We start from the raw sequence: 21,433 nt of genomic DNA, 5'->3' as shown, positions 1-21,433 counted from the left end.
TGAAATTTAAATATTTTAAAAACCTCTATATCTTATTCTGTCAACTTTTGACATGATCTAGTGACTTCTCAGTGTGTTCGGTGATGAAGATATTAGCACACCTGCCCTTTCCTCCACTTTTCCTGCCCCCTGTTCTTTTCTAAATTCCATTATCTAAACCTCTAATTTTATAATTTATCTTCTGTGCTATAACCATAAATTATCTTTAATGTTTGGTGCATAAATCAATTCTAAAAGTTTAAAAACCAATAAACACCATTCATGCCTTTATGACTATTTAAATGTTATTTACTGCAAAGCCAAGAAACGTACTGGTTTAACTCTCCTTCTCGGTAGTGTCACGTCACCACACTGGGCAGCACAAGGAAGCACTCCTGTCATCCCAGACAAAAGGATTCTCTTTTATCATGTGGCCTCAATTGTTCTATATCACATCACATTTTTGTTTGCTTCCTATTTGAACCATGGCTTTCTTATACTTTTTATATTTGGTTCAGTTTGGAGGACAGAGGGGAGGAGGTGTTTAATTATCTTGTTTTTTCCCTTGTAAATTGAAGAAACATATACTTCTACCATATCCTGAAATGTACTCTCAACCATATGACAAAATCTACTTTTTCCCACGGACATGTCTCCTACAGTCCCTGGCCCTCCTCCTCGCACATGGACCAATGGCTTGTGGGGACTCCGCACAGCGCTCAGCCTGGCTTTCCTATGTTCACACCTGGCTTAGACCTGTGACTTCTTCCTTGGGTCTCTCCCTCATCTGGCCATCATTGAGAAATGTCTTCTTTAAAATGTGCAGCTGGGAAGTAAATTTTCTGAGCCCTTGCATGTCTGAAAATGTCTTGATTCTACTCGAATACTTGTTTCATAGATTAGGTATGGAACTTTTGTATCAAAATAACTTTTCCTCAGAACTTTGAAGGCATTACTCTGTTATATTCTAATACCCAGTGTGCCTGCCTAATACCAGTCTGATTCTCCTTCCTTTATAGAGAAACTTTTCTTTTTAAACACTTCCCTGGGATCATATCTGCATCCTGAGTGTTCTGCAATTTCTTTAAGAACGTATCCCTGTGAGGGTACTTCTGACTGTCCTTTACATTACTCAGGAAGTTCTCCCAATCTCAAATTAAGCTCTGGGAAATTTTCTTCCAATATTTTGTTAATATCTTTCCCTCTCTTTTCTCTGCCTTCCATTTCTGGAATTCCTGTTAATCTATTTGGGGCTTTTCAGATTTATAATATCTTATCTCGTATTTTGCTGACTTTGTTTTTACTTGATGTTCTTGGAGTTTTATTTTTCAACAATCACTTATAATTTATAAAAGTAATTTCTTGTTTTGCTTATTTCTTTTTTCATGAAATCCTGCTTTTGTTTTATGGATGTAACACTTTCTCAAATATGAATACCACTACTAATAAAATAGAAGTTTTTGAAGTTTTCTTCTGTTTCCTAACTCACCTCTATTTCCTCTTGGGTCAATATATATCTTTATATATTTCATATATGTTTATATTTATATATATATAACATATATTTGTTTGTCTTGATTTTTTTCTTTTCTTTCTTTGCTAACTTCGATACCATTTTTTTTTCTTACTACTGCTTTTTCTTTAGTGTTTGGTATCTTGAACATCCATTCATATTTAAGAATGAAAGTCTGGGTATATTATTCTAGATATTTTGTAGGAGTTTCCTCTACACTAGTTTCAGATATGCCCCTTCCCTGAGTGGGAAGAATGACCATAAATTATATGGTAATCAGCAAGAGTATGGGCTGGGAGGATTTTAAATGTTGAGTGGGCATTCGCACTACCAGAATGAGAACAGTAGTTCACTAGAAATCTCAGTTTTCTCCAGGTTTTCTTCAGAGCACTGCTTGCCAACCTCTTTTGTACCATTAAATATTTCAAATTTCTTTTTTCTTTTTTTTTCTTTCTTTTTTTTTTTTTTTTGAGACGGAGTCTTGCTCTGTCGCCCAGGCTGGAGTGCAGTGGCGAGATCTTGGCTCACTGCAAGCTCCGCCTCCCGGGATCACACCATTCTCCTGCCTCAGCCTCCCGAGTAGCTGGGACTACAGGCGTCTGCCACCTCACCTGGCTAATTTTTTGTATTTTTAGTAGAAGCGGGGACCGGGTTTCACCATATTAGCCAGGATGGTCTCGAAAAAGTGATTTTTCACAGGGGCACTTTGCTGCCAGCCAGAGACTGCTCCCAGCAGCTCTGGCAACTCCAGGCCTCCTGGCAGCTCCATACACAGAGGTAGGGAAGGACATACCCCTTGCACTGCGTAGACCAACCGTCATCCATGGCTTCCATGTCCTGCACCCCACATCTGCCTACTTGGTTCTGGATGATCTTCCATTCCATTTTCCACATGTCCATGAGTCCTATCTCCTCCATTCTCTCTTCCATTTCTCTGTGTTCTGTCGTCCAGAAATGCATTAAACACTCTTCTGCTGATTACCTCTGCCTCCCTTTCTCCTGGTTGTTATGAATTTCTAGCCTAACTACTTTACTGTGACTTCAACGGGATTAGAGATGGAGGATGAGTAAATAAACATGCTTGACCTGCCATTTTGAAATCTTGGACCCAAATGCACTGTTTTCCAGGCAACCAGAATAACTCTTCTATTCTGCTTTCTTCATGTTTTATTTAATTTTAAGAAAGACATTACCCTTTAAAGATTTAAATCATTAAATTATCTTTAATTTCTCCTTAACCTTGATCCCCACATCTACTCAGTCTTTGAACCCTCTTATACCCTGCAAAGCTTTTTGAAATCTGTTTCCCATTTAATATTCTCATTGCCCATGTGGAAAGTGCAGACTGGTGAAAGGTTAATTAAGAACTTACTAGCTCTAATCCTCATAGACCCACCTGCACTATTATGACGGCTCCCAAAGTTCTTCCTGCCTGTAATCTCCCCAATTCATCCCACTCACAGTCCTTTCCTATTAGTTCCCAAAAGTACTGTTCTTATCATTCACCATATGTGTATAAATTACCAGAATATGAATCCCTGGAGGTGCTTATGAGAATGCCAGGGAAGGTTTTTTTTTTTTAAGATTCAAGCTTCTTAGCTTGGCGTTAAAGCCCCTTCAAGTCCAGGCCTCATTCTCCATTTCTGGCCATACCTCCCACTTGTCCTCCTTAAATACTTTGGGTTCTAGCCAAGTTAAACTACTTTCTAGGTCTTTAATTTGTTCTGCAATTTCCTACCCCTATGTCCTTGGTTTTCCTATTTAAAAAGCATGTTCCCCTCATAGAGAGAAGGTGTTGTCAAAGTTGCCCCCATCTTTCAAGGACCAACTTAAATGCCTGCTCATTGCTGATCCTCCCAGCTGGAATTAATTCTTTTTCTCCTGTTGTGTCTTAATATTTGGTTTACACTTACATCTCTTATAATTCTACCTATATTCTGATTTATGTAATAGTCATTCATGTACACATATTTTCTCCAATATAAACTATATGTATCTAATGTAGACTGCAAACGACTTGAGGGCCGAAGAAGTTGTGATTGTTAATTTTATTTTCTTATAACACTCAGTACAGTGCCTTACAAGTAGTTGATGCTCAATAGATGTACTTTGAGTGGAGGTAGATAAACCATCTGGTAAGGAATGACCATTGCAACATTCAATAACTCTTCATTGTTTAAATGTATTAACCTAACTTTTAAAGTTCTCCATATTATAGCCCCAATTTACCTTCCCACTGCCTCCTACAGAAATCTTAATTCATGCTAAAACATTCTACTGACAGACTGCCAAAGTGGTCCCCATACTGTGTCCATCACCTCTACCTGACCCACATTTATGATTTTCATGAATCAATTCAAAGTGCTTCTCCATCAAGCCCCTGAATGAATTGTAGCCATTCAACCTGCAATGCTCTTTCCATCTTCTGATCACATTGGTAATGTTCATATCAACTGCAATTTTTTTGCAATTTTTCTTATCACTTAAATGTAATTACTATTAAATACCTTCCCTAGCTAAGTCATGTTTCTTTTTATTTGCCACAGTAGTTTGTTCATAGCAGGACTCAGAAAATTTTTGATTTGATGATTTTATCATTCATTCAAATTAGCAGTAATATCATTCCAATGTATTCAACAATATTAATTACATAATTTTAAAATATGCTTTAGTATTTTCAACTATAATTAACATGAACTATGTTAATGAATAATAATACATGAATATATATGCTAATAATTATTTAAAGGATTTTAAAATAAATCTTTTAAATAGGTTAAATTATATGTCATCATGCTTATGTTATATATATATATGCTGTGCATATATACCTTCAGTTATGTATAGGTTAGCAAGGTAAAGAGGTAGCATAAATAGGGGAACACTATGACTTTGATGACGGACAGAACTAGAGTATGTCACACAGGTCTTCTGCTAATTTGCTGTGTGATCTTAAGCAAACCACTTCACCTCTCTAAACTTTAGTTTTCTGAAAGAGAGCTTTCAAATAGGGGCACTCATTCTTACCTCACAGCGTTGTTGGAAGGACAGAAAGAATACATAGCATAGTATCCAGCACAGAGTCAATACTGTCAATACTCAGTCCATCACTTCTTAAAAGATAGGGCAGTCCAGGGGTAGAAAACCCAGGGACCATGCATGTTCAACTCAACTACTGCCCCAGCAAAACCGAGAACATCCACTACCTATGGCCCCTCTGGGCAGTAGGGACCACTGCTTCCCAGTGGAAATCCTCTTCTCCTCTCCTATTTTCCCCTGCACTCCCAATCAGGAGAGCTTCCATCAGCCAATTACAGACCCAAAATCGAATCCACAAGTCAGATAATGTAACTAACTTTTTCCTTTGGAGTGATAGAGGCTGAAGGAAAAATATAGCTCTGCTGCTGCCCCAGACAATGTTCTCAGGCAAAGAAACTGACTCACAGCTGGACAACTTCGAGAAAGAAAATTTTCCACAAAACAGCAATGATGCCACAAAATAAAAGAAAAATGAGAAAAACCTATGACCTGCAGTTCCGTAACTACATCTCTGCTGCCTAACATTCCTGTGAACCTAATGACTCATTTTACTGTCGGATCTCATGTTTTAATCACTTCATGAAGGAGCACATGGAGGGCAGAGCTTGGCCTGAATTGATGACTTCCCCAATAGCTTCACCAGAGCATAACCCGCGTCCTCAAGCCTTTCTCTGCCTCAGCCCCTCCACTGCAAAAACATGGGCTTGTCCACAGAGAAGGAATGGCCCTGCGTTGTGTTGGATCCTCACATCCAGCGCACGCTGCATTTCATCAGTGGCAAAGCTGAAGTCGTATTCAGGTAGGCTGAGAAGAAGAAAAAAAAAAAGCAGGCAAAAATGATCCCAAAACGTCATGCCCGATAAATGGAGGAGATAATAAGAGAGAGCCTGGTGGGCACACAAGCACAGTTAGACAGCGCAGGCCAGGTGGAAAGGCTCCAGCTGGAAAAGTTCAGGGGTTGGGAGCCCTCAATTTGTTGAGCACAGGGTGTGTGAGAGCAAAGGGGGCACCCAAAAGAAGGGAATTGGTGTACAGCGTGACAGACAACAGGGACATCAAGGATGTCTCCAGGGAGACCAAGGAGAGATATCAAGGAAAAGGAGGCCTGGCCCAGGGGTGACCACATACTCAGGGTGCCAGGAGAGGGCTGGCAGAGCGGGGAATGAGTTCTGGCCCCAGAAGCCCCAAATGAAGCCAAAGTGAGGCAAAGTCTGGAGCACAACGAGGATGAGGTGACAAGAGGGGCCGCCATTGACCAAGGAAAGAATCTGAAATATTAATGTGGTCAGAGAGGCAGATAACTTTTATAAGAGCATTCCAGAATGAGCAGATGAGAAAGGCAGTTCAAGCAAGGAGGGAGATATCTGTTTATTTTCATAGGCAATTGTAGGCTTAAAAGGCAATCTGGGAGATTTTTAGCCTTAAATAGATAAGCAGTATACTATTTTCTAGTAGACCACCAAATATAACCTGGTGTCTGGAATACAATTTAATAGGCAATTCCCAGAATAAATTATACCGATGTAGCTATGTATTTTCAGCCTTGTGAAAGGGTGCATGTGTATTTTCCTCTCCCAGAAGTGCATCCAAAGTTTTACTAATTCACAGCCTCCTGCTTCTCCCCACACTGCCCAGTGTCAGATGACATTTCTTGACAGTCCCTAACAAGGACCCCGAAGTCCCAGCACTCGGGATCCCTCCCGCTGCCCCCCACCCCTGCAAGAACTACCTTCCCACAGACAGGGTTCTCTCGGGTATGGCTCTCATCCTGGGGGAGCTGACGGTACACGGCTAGTTTCCTTAGCACCTAATGGAAACTAAACCGGTCCCAAGGACGAGCACAAGTGGATAGGAATCACCTGTGCAGTCCACACACACTTGACACAGCGAACACAAAATACACCTCCCAATTTCATAGCCTTCATTTAGTTCACGCTACTATATACCTCAATTCCACTGGAAGAAAACATATTAATAAAAAACTTCCTACTTCAAAACCCGGCAAATTACTTTGATGCTACTTCAAACTCTGTGTTTTCAGTTCTCCCACATTTTTGCCTTGATCCCTGGATAAGAAACCAATATATCAAAGTGAATACCTTGTTTGTGTTTATCATTGTTATCTTTATGAGAAGGCATTAACCCTTGCCCTTTGAGATAACGGAATCAGTCGACCTCAGATCAAACAAACTGAAATAAGAACGTCTGAGACACGGGAAGTTTGTCCCTAGGATGTTGGTATGCGGTGGCCCTATCCAGCTTTAGAAAACGAACCCCCACCCCCAGTCCCAAGGCATTCAGAAATAATTTTATTTGCTCTTATTCATCAGCAAAGGAAAAGTAGCGAACCCCAGAGCCAAAGACTATTCATCCCACCCTGTGATAACCCTGACCCTAGTAAAGCCAACATCTGTCTCGTGTTTGAGGTGGCTGACGGCCAACTGGGGATCAGAAAACAACAATTTCCCTGGTCAGATGTAAGCCTTGCCCAGCATGTTGACTTTATAAACCACCCTGTAAGCTCAGTCAATTTAATTGGTAGATAGGGTTGTCTTTCCTTGGCTCATTTCCCACCAATTAATATTACCGGCATGAGTACCCATATGATCAGACATACACTAACAAGACTCTGTCTAGACAGGCAGAAAAGGTTTTTTCTTTGTATTTTTTCCAGAATTAGGCATTAATGTGCTACTCGTGAATGGAACAAATGTTTACATAAATCCGTACTGGGAAAAGAAATTCTTTTCTCAAACACTTCCAGGGGAGACATCATTGGCAGGATTAGTTGCATATTGGAGCTACCATATTAGTTCGTTCCCCCTGTACTTCAAAGATGTAGGCGCCAACAAGAGGGAGGGCACCACAGTAAGAAATGTGAGTAGCAAGATTATAAATCAGTACTTTTGACAGGGTGATTCCAGACAGCTTTGCTTTAACCAACATTCGACCTTACTCTATAGTGCTGAGGAGGTATTGAGCATAGTTAAGTTTTAAAAATGACCCTGGCCTTCCCTACAATATGGTATGAAAAACTATAAAAGGCACTTTTAAATGTTACCTGGAAAATCTTAAGTGAGGTATATAGTGCAGAAATATCTGTTATCCAAAATCTAAGATTTTATTGTTTTCAAAAAAGGAATTTTTAAAAGCACCCCCTCCAAGGCAAACAAAAAATGTCAAGCCCTAAGACATAAATAAAACTGAAAACGACCTTTTCCCCAACTACTCAACTCATAACTTTCCCCTATCCCTTTTTAGTGTTTGCTTATACTGAACAAATTATGAAACTAAATCTGCTAGGGAAGGCTAAGTTCATAAGGTTTTGGGTAAGTAACTCCAACAACCATCATTAATTATTAACATTATGGGTTCCTCCATTCTCACAAGTGATCAAACCACGTCAACACTTGGCACATTTTCAAAATTCTGCTAAGAAATAGCAGAGGACACAGAAGTATTATATAATATGGTCCCTGCCCTCAAGGAGTTTATAATCAGATTATCCATACCAGTTTAATTCTTAAGATGACTGCTGTAAGAAGCTGAAACCCAACAGATAACATCATGGTAGTTTTCCTGTTGAAAAGGAAGATTTTCATCAGTTGAATGGACAGTGACATTTCACTTTTAGAGAGAGGAAATTTGGCCTTCTACACATGAGGTTCCATGAGGGCTGCCATCATTGTATCCATTTCCTCCCAAATAAAGACATGTGACCCAAACTGGGTCACACAAAGTCCTGCCCGTCGATGTCTTTGATACGGAGCTAATGAAGGGGCTGCTGCTTCTCTGGAAAGCGGGGGGAGGCACTGACACTGGAGCTTCCTGTGGCTGCTGTTTGCTGCTCATGGGCCCCGCTGAGAGGATAGGGCCAATACACAGAGAGAAGCAGAGAGAAGAGGGACGGCACAGCACTGTACACTCTGCTTCCAGAAACCTGAGGTTAACCATACCCTGCCCTTCCCACAGTTTGGTTATGTTTGCCAGCAGGTTCCATCCCTGGCAAGCCCGTTGGAGTTGGACTTCTATCCCTTCCAACCAAAACGTGTCTTGACATCAGTTGTTCTCCATCTTCAATGTACCTAACAAAAGAAATGGAGTCTTAGACTTCAGCAGGAATTACATGATAGATATGACATACACGAATTTTGACTCTAAAGGGGCTCAACCATTAAACTTGCTACAAAGTGTGGATGTGGAACCTATTCTTGGTCTTCAGATTATCTCAGATGACTGTCTTGAATAACTTTACATGCAGAACAAGGCCTAAACTGATGCATAATTCTTAAACTATTTGTTCTATACATCTTGGACCTGATGAAAAGGTCCAGAGATGACCCACCCCACTGAGCACTGAAACTACCTATTCCTGCCTTCTGATTCCAAGTGCCCTCCATTCACCGTCATCTGCTGCCTCTGCACCTCCACAGGCACAAATACTAGGACAGCACTGACATACCCGGTGTGATTATTCACAAACACATCTTCGCATCACCTGCAAGTTCTCTGCCTTCTACTGAAGCCTCTGTGGAATCCACTTCTCCCTCCTGGCCATGGGGCCACCACATTAGCTGAATCACCTGCCCTTCCTTCTTCTGTCCCTCCCAACTCAGAAAACCCCTGGTGTCCCCTTGAGGACCACATTTTGAGAACCACTAAACAAGAGGAGTTTCTACGATTCCCGCCAACACTATCATCTCTGCATAATAGCACAAACTTTTCTTTCTCTGAGTGTTCTTTTTTGGCAATTAAAGAGGCAGATTTTAGAAGTTTCTCTCCTTTCTATCCTACAGTTATAAAAAACGAAAAATGGGCATTACATGAACCCAACCAAGAATACTGTTTTTTCAGCTGCTTTTCCTTAACCTTGAGATTCCTGAATTGAAATGGGGGAGGGAGAATAATTAGGTATGATGTTTGGGAAATTGATTCCTAATAGTTTGTGAGGTTTAGAGTATTCGTCATTTCACCCACTATTCAAGTGTTTCTTCATGGTTTGCTCCACAAAGAAAAAGGTCTCTTGGGAGTCAAATCTGTTTGAAATTATTCAGCTCAAAGACTGACACTGTGAAATTAGAGAGAAAGAGGTCAAATAACCTTATCGGTGGATATTCAGAGTAAAGTATGGTCTGGCATCATGTAGACATTCTCAGATGGCCACAGACACTGAAGAGACAAAAAGAATTTTCCAAAAAAGAAGAATTTTTCTTACAGTAAAGAGATCCAAATCCCACCCACATAATTTTTTTGTTGTCATTTTTTCGCCCTTGACCCTCCGCTGCTAACACTGCTTCTAAATTACTGCAGACACAGTGGAATTTGGAATCTCCATTAATATTTACAAAGCTTGCCACCCAGGCTATGACCCACCCTGCTGTTTCAGAATGATAAATTCATCTGCCTCCACTGAGACCTGAGAAATCTTATTTCACTGGGGAATAAGCATAATTTCTGCCATACACATGATGTGATTATCAAGTCTGGTTTATTAGCCAGCAGATCTCCTAAGGCTATTTCATGGCAAAAAAAAAAAAAATGTATTCAATAAAACTTTGGAATGACTAGAATATCATTTTCTCCAAAAGTCTTACTTCCTTCATAGCCATTAATGTCACTAAAGTACAAGTAGGCACAAGACCAAATAGAAACAGGTAACCATTTCAGAAATGTGCTATGACACATAAGGCCCCATCTAAATAAGGAATGCACTCTGAAGCAGCTAGAGGCAGAAATGCATTTCCTCCCAGTAGCTCTCCATTCCAACTATGAGTTTGTTTTGTCTTTCACTGAGGAAAAAAAAAAAAAAATGAGTTGACAACATTTGTTGTTTTAATGATTTTGTTTAAAAATAAACAAACTGGAATCCTTCTTCGTTTTAAGGACCAAAGTCAGCTAGGAAGTTAGACCACATGATTTCCAAGGTCTTGTCCTTGGACAATTCAAAATAGATCTAAAATTCAAAATAGCATACAATGAAGTGACCGATCTTGATACGGTACAGATGAGTGCAGCAGGAATTCAAAAGAGGGGAGCAAAGTGTGACACGGTGTCATCACATGTGGTAGCTCACAGACGTTTTGGTTTGTCCTTCTGGGAACATGAGACACTGGCATATTCACTCTCCTTGAAGTTAGGTGTGGCCAGTGGCCAATTCTGACCCAAATACCTTAAGCAAATGTGACAGTGACATATGGAGTGAAGGTGTCAGGGAGTAGAACCCCTCCAATCCTGTGGGATGGACATGCATTGCTATTTGTTCCTTTACATCCACTGAGATTTGGGAGTTGGAATTGCAATGTAACCTTGGTCCTCCTAGCTGAAAAGGATGGCTTTGTAGAGAAGGCGATACTTTGATCATATAGTGAAGAGAAGAGAGAAGAAAGTGGTTGAGAGACTCCAAAAATGAGATCTAGTCCAGAGATTCTCAACAACATAAAATCAAATAAATGAGAATATTCAGAAATGGGGCTCAGGCATCAGAATTTTCAAAAGCTTCTCAGGTGATTCTACAGTACATCCATATTCAATTATAAATTGTCAATTTACAATAAAATAAAAACATTAAAATAAAAGACTTTCAGGGCTGAGAACCACTGATTTCAATGATAGGAATGAGTGCAGAATAAAAGTAAACAGATAAGACATGAATAAGCACAAAGAGTTTTTGCAATTCCCATATCTTCAAAAGTCCCCAGATAGAGTTTCCAGATAACTTCAGCAAAGATTTAAAAAGTTAAAATTTTGTACTACCAAAAAAATTATTTGACATAGAATGGTCAGTTAACGAATTACAACTGGCATTTCTCAGTGTTGATTTTTCAAAAAAAATTCTTCTTTTTCTTACAAAAAGAAAGGCATATTTGAAACTCCAGGCCAGTTTTACCCCTAAATGATTTATATGTTTGTCTCTAAGGTTCACATATCCATGCGTTATCCATTACACTAATAACACTGTTACAAATAATATTAATAGCTAATATTTATTATTTACTATGAGCAAAACATTATGCTAAGTAATTTGCAATAACCTCACTTAGTCCACACAACAAACCTTGCTGGATAATTTTTTTTTTTTAAATTTCACTCTGTGGCCCAGTCTAAAGTGCAGTGGTGCAATCATAGCTCACTACAGCCTTGAAATCCTGGGCTCAAACAATACCCACTCCTCAGCCTCTGGAGCAACTAGGACTACAGGCACACACTGCCATGCCCAGCTAAGTTTTTTAAAATTTTTGTAGAGATGAGGTCTCACTAGGTTGCCCAGCTGGTCTTTAATTCCTGGGCTAAAGCGATCCTCCTGCCTAGGCCACCCAAAAAGCTGGGATTACAGGTGTAAGCCACCACACCTAACATTAGTTACTATGATTAACCACATTTTGCAGAGGAAGAAACTGAGCACAGAGACATGAAGTAAATTTACCAAGAATGTCATATCAAAGGAGTAGATTTGGGAAGGAACCCAGGTTTTCATGAGTCCAAAACCTACTATTTTGACTATTAGATCTAAATGACTCACAAAAATTTATTTACACTTCATCATTTTACTAAATAACTATAAAAGAATAAAGAAGCTGTTTTAATTTGAAACACAGACTGTTTGATGGAAAAAACAAATCTACGTATCAAGTAATGTGGGTTCTTCATGGGAAGTAAACATCATGTCCAAAGTATCACTGTTCTTATAAAAAGAATTTGCTGAGGAGGAAAAGACAAGTTTCACCTGCCCTCAACCCCCACAGTGAAATAGCAATTTGAATTAGTTCACAATTAGCCCAATTCAGAGTCAGCTGTTATTCACACTTAGTGTAGCAGAAATTCATTTGTAGGCAGTGTTAACCAGTTCTTCAATACAAGGTAATTTCAAATTGAAAAATATACAGAAAGGTAATATTTTGATATTTTGAATATTTGAAATTAAATGTAATTGGGAAATTCTTGATTCAAGTTGGTTAATCATTTTTGGGAAAAACTGTCAAGTAGCATTGATTTTAAAAGAACCTTGGATAGCACATATATCCAATATGTCCATAGAGTTGTGCATTTCTTGTGTGATAAATAAAGCTTATGATAAACCAGAACCTTGCCAATGGTCTGCTGTGCAGAACTCCACAGAGACATCCAAACTGATATGCCAATAAAGATCACACACCCTTTTCCAAGGAGTAAATAGGCACGATAGCAAACAACGTAGGCTTACCAGATGAGTGAGAACATTTGCAAACAAATGAGTAGCAGTAATAATTTACTTCAAACTCTTCACAGGTCTGGCACCAAATTTTAATCAGTATGTGTATAACCAATAAAAGCCAAGGGATCTACGTAGTCCAATTTTAGAGTAATATTACATTCAGGAAAAGAAAGTCCAGAAACCAAAAATAACTTTAAAAGTCACTCAAATAATTTACTTGCATTTCTGAAAGACCCCTGATATGGTTTGGCTGGGTCCCCATCCAAATCTCATCTTGAATTCCTGTGTGATGGGAGGGACCTAGTGGGAGGTAATTTAATCACAGGGGCAGGTCTTTCCTGTGCTGTTCTCATGATAGTGAATAAGTCTCACAAGATTTGGTAGTTTTGAAAAGGGGAATTTCCCTGCAAAAACTCTCTTTTTTTGTCTGCCGCCACGTGAGACATGCCTTTCACCTTCCACCATGATTGTGAAGTCTCCCCAGCCATGTGAAACTGTAAGTCCAATAAACCTCTATCTTTTTGTAAATTACCCAGACTCAAGTATGTCTTTATCAGCAGCATGAAAACAGACTAATAAAGTAAATTGGTACCAGTAGAGTGGGGCACTGCTAAAAAGATACCCAAAAATGTGGAAGCAATTTTGGAACTGGGTAGCAGGTAGCAGTTACAACAGTTTGGAGGGCTCAGGAGAAGATAGGAAAACGTGGGAAAGTTTGGAACTCCTTAGAGACTTGCTGAATGGCTTTGACCAAAATGCTGATAATGATACGGACAATGAAATCCAGGCTGAGGTGGTCTCAGATAGACATGAGGAAATTGTTAGGAACTGAAGCAAAGGTGATGCTTGTTATGTTTTAACAAAGAGACTAGCAGCATTTTGCCCCTGTCCTAGAAATCTGTGGAAGTTTGAACTTGAGAGAGATGATTTAGGGTATCTGGCAGAAGAAATTTCTAAGCATCAAAGCATTCAAGAGGTGACTTGAGTATGTTAGAGGCATTCGGTTTTATAAGGGAAGTAGAGCATAAAAGCTTGGAAAATTTGCAGCCTGACAATGCAATAGAAAAGAAAATCCCATTTTCTGAGGATAAATTCAAGCCAGCTACAGAAATTTGCATAAGTAACGAGAAGCCAAAAGTTAATCCCCAAGAAAATGGGGAAAACGTCTCCAAGTCATGTCAGAGGTCTTTATGTCAGCCTCTCCTATCACAGGCCTGGAGGCCTACGAGGAAAAAGTGGTTTCGTGAGCTGGGCCCAGGGTCCCTGTGCTGTGTGCAGCCTAGGGACTTGATGCCCTGTGTCGCAGCCACTCCAGGCATGGCTGAAAGTGGTCAATGTAGCGCTTGGGCCATGGCTTCAGAGGGTGCCAGCCTCAAGCCTTGGCAGCTTCCATGTGGTGTTGAGCCTGCCAGTGTGCAGAAGTCAAGAATTGGGATTTGGGAACCTCCACCTAGATTTCAGAAGATGTATGGAAATGCCTGGATGCTCAGGCAGAAGTTTGCTGTAGAGGCAGGGCCTTCATGGAGAACCTCTGCTAGGGCAGTGTGGAAGGGAAATGTGGGGTCGGAGCCCCCACACTGATTCCCCACTGGAGCACTGCCTAGTGGAGCTGTGAGAAGAGGGCCACCATCCTCCAGACCCCAGAATGGTAGATCTACCAACAGGTTACACCATGTGCCTGGGAAAGCCGCAGACACTCAACACCAGCCCATGAAAGCAGTCAGGAGGGAGGCTGTACCTTACAAAAGCACAGGCAGAGCTGTCCAAGACCATGGGAACCCATCTCTTGCATCAGTGTGACCTGGATGTGAGACCTGGAGTCAAAGGAGATCATTTTGCTCTTCTGGATTTCAGACTTGCATGGGGCCTCTAGCCCCTTTGTTCTGGCCAATTTCTCCCATTTGGAACAGCTGTATTTACCCAATGCCTATACCCCCATTGTATCTCAGAAGAAACTAACTTGATTTTGATTTTACTGGCTCATACGTGGAAGGGACTTGCCTTGTCTCAGATGAGACTTCAGACTGTGAACTTCTGAGTTAATGCTGAGATGAGTTAAGACTTTGGGGGACTGTTGGGAAGGCATGATTGGGTTTTGAAATGTGAGAACACGAGATTTGGGAGGTGCCAGGAGTGGAATGATATGGTTTGGCTGTGACCCCAGCCGAATGTCATCTTGACTTCCCACGTGTTATAGGAGGGACCCAGTGGGAGGTAATTGAATCATGACAGCAGGTCTTTCCTGTGCTGTTCTCATGATAACGAATAAGTCTCACAAGATCTAATGGTTTTAGAAAGGGGAATTTCCCTGCACAAACTCTCTTTTCTTGTCTGCCACCATGTGAGACGTGCCTTTCACCTTCCACAATGATTGTGAGGTCTCCCTAGCCACATGGAACAGTAAGTTCAATAAACCTCTTTCTTTTTGTAAATTGCCCAGTCTCAGGTATGTCTTTATCAGCAGCATGAAAACAGGCTAATATGACCCCATTTATAATAGCAACAACAAATTATAAACCTTATTTTTTCTTTCCCAATTCTTTAGGGCCCAGAACTACTCCCAGAGACTGATAATAGCTAAATTTTTCAAATCTCTCTATTGAAACACAGCCATAAAGAGTAGGTGGTATTATTGATACACTCACTCCTTTCTGACCATTCCTCTGTGGGAAGAATATACTTCCCTATCCCATTAATATTGGCCTTGATCATGTGACTTGCTTTGACCAGAAGAATGAGAACAGATGTAATGTATCCCACAACCAAGCAGACACTTTAAATGTGCTTGTATAGTTTGACTTGGTCTCCTGTGCGCACTTCTATCTGCTCTCTGCCATAAGAAGAAAAAGTTCCAAGTAGACACATAGAATAGACATGAACTTGACCCAGAGCCTGAAATGAAGTCACCAAAGCTGACCACAAACCTATGAATGAAAAATCAATGTCTGGCTATGTAAGATGCTGAGATCTAGTGGTGTTTGTTACACGGTATATTGCAACAAAAGCTGATACACAATGCAAATTTTCTCCTTTCCCTCTGCTTCCCCTGTCTCCATCCCCAGCAAGCAAGAACTCCACTTCTTTAGGAAGGGAGAGGAGAGATAAATTGGAATATGCAGTGCAAAATCAACTTGACTGGGAGAAGGAAAACATTATTACCTACATAATGATGAGAAAAGTGACATCATGCCATATCAAAGGAGGCAGTCTCTAAGACTGAGAAATAAAATCAGTGCAGCCATCAGTGAGCCCTGAAGTCAGCAAGGAGAGAAGCAGAGGCAGTGTCACCCAAGGTCCAATTGGAGAACTATAATCATCTCAAATAAAAATATAAGCCACTTTAGCTGACTTATGTGCAAGGAAGAGTGGGCTTTTGGGGCCTGGTATAAGAAAGTATGCTGAGGGGAACTTAAGCCAGACAGGCCTGTAATGACTGCCCATACCTACTTGATAGTTCTCCACCCTGGATTGATCCAAGAACCCTGTGGCCCATGATCATGGCCTTAAAAATAATAGTGATATTCTCTCTTGTAGGAAGCTAAATACATAACTTAGAGCCTTCTCTTTAATTAAGCCAATACATTCGTCACACCAGTTGCCTTTGCGCTTCCATCCTGCCGTGTGGCAGACTGAGGACTTGGTATTAATGTAGGTTTTGTATCATGAGAAGTCTAGCCCTTGACACATGCAGTTCCTTGGCAAAAAGTATTTATGGTTGAAATGTCCTTAACTGAATGACCAGTTGGGATGTTCTTAGAAACTACCAGAAGCTGGGAGCTTCCCTGCCTCTAGACAGATTGAGGATCATAAACCTTGCTCAGCAAAGTAGCCACCTGAAGGCCCACAGCATCGTCTCTGATCATGTGCCAGGACCACTCCATTAAGATGAGTTCTGAAAATAGACTGGTGCTTTGATTAAAACCAACATTAAGCCTGGATTTTCCTCAGGCTCCTGAAGGTCAGAGTCAATGTAGGCTCAAGGTAAGGAAGCCTTCACTGCCTCAGAAAAGTATAAACTCCTTAAGAGCCTTCTCTTTGCTACTGCTCACCATGCTAATGTCACACACACACACACACACACACACACACACACACACACACACACACACCTCAAAGCAATAAAAAAATTAAACCAGCTGTTATTTTTCAAGTACCATGTCTCCCTGCTGCTGCCTAAAGGAGCCCTGTTTAAATGCTTTTTCTTTGTTTTTTCTTACTCCTTTCTTCTTCAGAAAACACCTCTTTTTTCTAACAAATTAATAAAGCAAGTCATTTTTCACCAACTTACAAATACCAAGATAGGAAAATCCACTGTAAAGAGCTGATGAGGCAATTATAAGGGATGAGGAATGAATGCTAACATTTCTGCCCTGCCTGTGTGACTAAGATTTATAACTGTAAACCTGCAAATCTCTGGCTTATGTATGCAAATATGGGTCCAATTAGTGATTCACCTGCAACTGCTAATTAAAAGGCCTGGGGTGATGGATTGCCACTAAGCAGGCAGGCAGGGGCCTGACTGTCCAGCATCATCTATTCCCACACAAAGGAAAAAAGATTAGCTCCCTAAAGAACCATCAGAATTTTATATCTACTAATTTGGAAGAAAAAAATAAGTCATATGGGAAAATGTAATTATAATGCAGCTAGAAAATAAAAACAGGCAAATCAAACCAAGCATTGTTGCATCATTAAAGGAGAAAATAACCGTTCTGAGTAATTTTCCCATGGAATTCGGAACAAAAAAAAAAAAGAATTGGAAAAAGGTTTGGAAGAAACCACATGTGATTCTTTCCCCTCCAATTACAACAAATTTCCATAGTTCTCAACTCAGCAAAATGCCTGAACCAAAGCTTGGCAAATAGCAGAGAATAAAGTTGTTAATAAAAAAAAAAAAATTCAAGTCCAAGCCTCCCAGACAGAGCCAGGTTGAATAGGTTCTTGTATTACTTAAACTAGGTTTGGAGATGTTGATTCAATTCCTGACTTCCAGTTTCAGCTAAAACAATCCAATTAAAATTCAAATTAAAAAAAAAAAAAAAAAAAAGCCCTGCTTTTCACAGCCCACAAGTAGTAACATCTATAGATCTCTAGTTCCCTCTTATATAAAATGCTAGAATACAGTATCTCTTCCTTTGTCAGCCCCTTGGCTCAGTCACACAGACGTAAATTACCAAACCATTGCTGTGGCTACAGTGCTTTATGATCTGCTGTCCCTCAAACCCACACCTCTTCATGACTGTCAGGTCTCAACCCAAAGGACAACCACGGCAGCTGCTATTTGGACCAAGAGCCAGGCCTGTGGCCACACAGACCTCGCCTTCAAAGGGCTGCTAAATGCAGGGTCTTGTTGGGTTAGGAGTGTTTCTTCCAGGCAGCCCTAGCACGTGTGGGGTATATGAGAGCTCTTGCAGAATGGCTTCCCACACATGGCATCCTAGAGGACCTAATGAGGTGTCACATAAAAAATACTCCTTAATTAAGTGACCTCAGAGGGGGAAATAGCAGGTGGGCAATGTCAGGGTGCTACTGGCAGGAAAATCAAATAGATGCTTAGTAGCTTTACCTCATCAGTAAATATCACTGCCTTGGAGAATGAAGAAAAACAATAAATAACCCTTAGTATCTTGAAACATTGGCCTTTTAGCACACACAACTACCCCACCCAGTCTTCCGTTTGCTCTGCTTTATTTACAGTCCCTTATATTAAACTCATACACTAATTAGTTTTACCCTCATTAATTATTTGTATTTACAGTTAAAATATATCACATCTTCCTAGGTGAAATGTATTTGAGTATTTGCTGAGTCCTACTATGTGCCAGGTGCTTCTTGGTGTATTATCTTCGGAAACCTTTACACCAACCAGGTGAGGCTGTGAGTTGCCCGACATCATTCAGTTATCAAGTAGAAGAGAGGCATTCAAGCCTCCGTTCCATGGCAGCTGCCACCCACTATTGACGGGACCCACTTTATCCCCCATCTTTGTCGTCTAATTTGAGTGTGTTCCCTATTCTTTTTGGAATCATCTTTTTGTGGCTTTTACCCACTGATCCTTGCTCTCCTCATTCTTCTGTTTTCTAAGCTTTTCTCAATTCTCTGCACTTCTTTCTTTATACTCTTAATTCTTTACCCTTCGCCTTTTCCCTTGATACTGGGCACCCCAAATCCTCACATTAGCAATACACCAAGGAAAGACACAGACTATTCATACCATCTACCCTGACTCCCTCATTTAAAGAAACCAACGACGGGAAAAGTTAGGCAACAAATCCAAGGGCCCACTGATAGTCAGGAGTTGGACTATGTTAAAACAATTAATTGGGAAGCCATTAGGCTGAGATGGCTCCAGCACATTGGGTTATATAAGCAAACAGAAACTTAACTCACTGCAAACAGTCAAACAAAACTTAGGCTTAACTAATCAGAAACCGCCAACTCACCTCTAGCTAGAGACTTTCCACTTTAACCAATGACATCTTTTATTTGTTTTGTTTTCAAAAACACATTATAAAAGTTTATCTTTTCACACCTTCAGGAGAACCCTGAACTGCTTACAGTCCAGTGCTACCCAATTCATGAATTGCTATCTGTTCAAATAAACTTATTACAATATGAATGTGCCTAATTTTATGTTAATAACAGTGTAAAAATTAAATCTTAATTTTCACTTTGGTGTTTTTTCAGGCTCTACAAGTTTCCTCTCATGTTCCTTAACCATAATTACACAGTACAAGTCCACTTGTCCTCACTGAATAGCTTTCCTGGAGATCTGCACCCCACCCGGGCTGTCCTGTTCAGCACTTTCAACATGTGTGCACCAGACTTGAGCTCCCTGAGGGCACAGACCTTGGTTTTTTGCCTTTGTGTCTCCAGCACTTGACACTGAGTTGGCGCCTATAAAGGATTCTTGGATGGATGAATGAATGAATGAATGAATGAATGAATCCTGTTTCTTCACAGGTCCCAAAACACACCTTCCCCATTTCTACCTAGATTGTCTTCAAGTTCTCCCTGCCTGAAACACTTTACCCCACTGGTTTATTCTCCTGGTTTATTCCATTCACATTTCAAAGACAAGCTCAAATCCCTTCTCTTCCATTGAGCATTTGCAAAGCACTCCAGCTTACCTGGATTTTTCTCATCCCTAATCTCCTGTAGAAATCGTCCATCTAGGATGGACATGGTGGCTCAGGCCTGTAATCCCAGCACTCTGGGAGGCCAAGGCAGGTGGATCACGAGGTCAGGAGATGGAGACCATCCTAGCTAACATGGTGAAACCCTGTCTCTACTAAAAATACAAAAAATTAGCCGGGTGTGGTGGCGGGCACCTGTAGTCCCAGCTACTCGGGAGGCTGAGGCAGGAGAATGGCATGAACCCGGGAGGCAGATCTTGCAGTGAGCTGAGTTCACACCACTGCACTCTAGCCTGGGTGACAGAGCAAGACTCCGTCTCAAAAAAAAAAAAAAAAAAGAAAGAAATCATCCATCTATATAATTCAATTTAAAATTTAATTATATGTAGTTTGCTTCATTCATGTGAGTCTTATCACAAGATCTTTAGGAATAAGTATCAATTCTTATATTAAAATAATAATTAGAATGTAGCTAGAGCTTTGTAGCTCACAAAGTACTTTTCTCACACAATATTGTCTCCTTTAGTCCTCTCAGCAACCCCACGGGGTAGGCACTGGATGCATCTGCTCTAGTTCCAGGTGTGCTTCTGCCTGCTTCTGTGATCCTCAGAGCCAAGGCTCTTCCTTCACAGGCTGCCCTGTGCCATGTGGGGATCCCACTGATACACTTGTCAATGGACAAAAGAACTGATATATACATTCAGTAGCACTTCACATGTATTTAACCATATGCTTTTTGAAATTAATACCCCAACACTTCCCTAATCTACATTTTTCTATCTTTCATTTCATCTTAATCCTCTATTTCCCCTTTATCCCTGTTGAAACAAATTAGGTGCATAATTAGAAATCTGGGTTCCTTTCACTCAGCCTTTAGATCATAAACTCATTGCACAGTTAACATTTTAGGGTGATTAAAGCCATTGCCACATATCTACTGTCAAAGAAGATTTAGGATTTGGTCATGGAGGCTACCTGAGATTATCCCATTTATTATACCACTGGGGAAAAGTAAAGATATTGGTGCTTGTTCTACCTGAAAGACAAGCTAATATGAATCAGGGTGATAGGAACTTATTCCCAGGTGATTATGTTTTCTCCTTTTGAAAGAACTTGGGTCACAGAAGTACCGAAGGAGCTCAAAGGAGGTTCTTATAAAAGAGTGAAGACCCATTGTCTGTTGCCTTCTACTCAGAATCAATGCCCAACAATGATCCTGAATTTAAGGAGCCCTCCACTTGGGCTAAGTGAACACTAACATTTTCATTCTGCCAGTGGTTTTTGTTGCTTTGGGTAACAACTTTGCATTTAAAAAATTCTTTCCCCTCGACTTCACCAAGTGTATTCTCTTACAAAAGTTCATGATCTAATTGCACTTTTTATAACATGAACTTACATGCATGTTGTAACATGCAGTTACCATGCTTGCTCTGGGGACAAGTTAGGGGCAGCCTGAGAGAATAAAAGTTATATAAGAATTAAGGTTTTTTAAATGAAATCCTGAAACTATTCCATATGATACTACACATACATATCATTGTACAGTTGTCAAAACTCATAGATTGTACAACACCC

At 40.4% G+C, this 21,433-nt stretch overlaps 1 long non-coding RNA gene across 2 annotated transcripts in view; it reads right to left on the bottom strand.

Moving 5' to 3' along the window:
• Nucleotides 1–7,167: 7,167 nt before the first annotated feature.
• Nucleotides 7,168–21,433, bottom strand: part of LOC106998826 (uncharacterized) — a 38,136-nt gene continuing 23,870 nt past the window's right edge. For both annotated transcript variants that reach the window (XR_003730394.2, XR_001445367.3), the window contains one exon: nucleotides 7,168–8,616. This is a non-coding gene — a long non-coding RNA (uncharacterized LOC106998826). The remainder of the gene's footprint in view (nucleotides 8,617–21,433) is intronic.

The sequence above is a fragment of the Macaca mulatta genome, chromosome 6, assembly GCF_049350105.2.
Source record: "Macaca mulatta isolate MMU2019108-1 chromosome 6, T2T-MMU8v2.0, whole genome shotgun sequence".
Lineage (NCBI taxonomy): Eukaryota > Metazoa > Chordata > Mammalia > Primates > Cercopithecidae > Macaca > Macaca mulatta.
The sequence above is the reverse complement of the archived record's forward strand: the minus strand, read 5'-3'. Positions and strand labels throughout refer to the sequence as shown.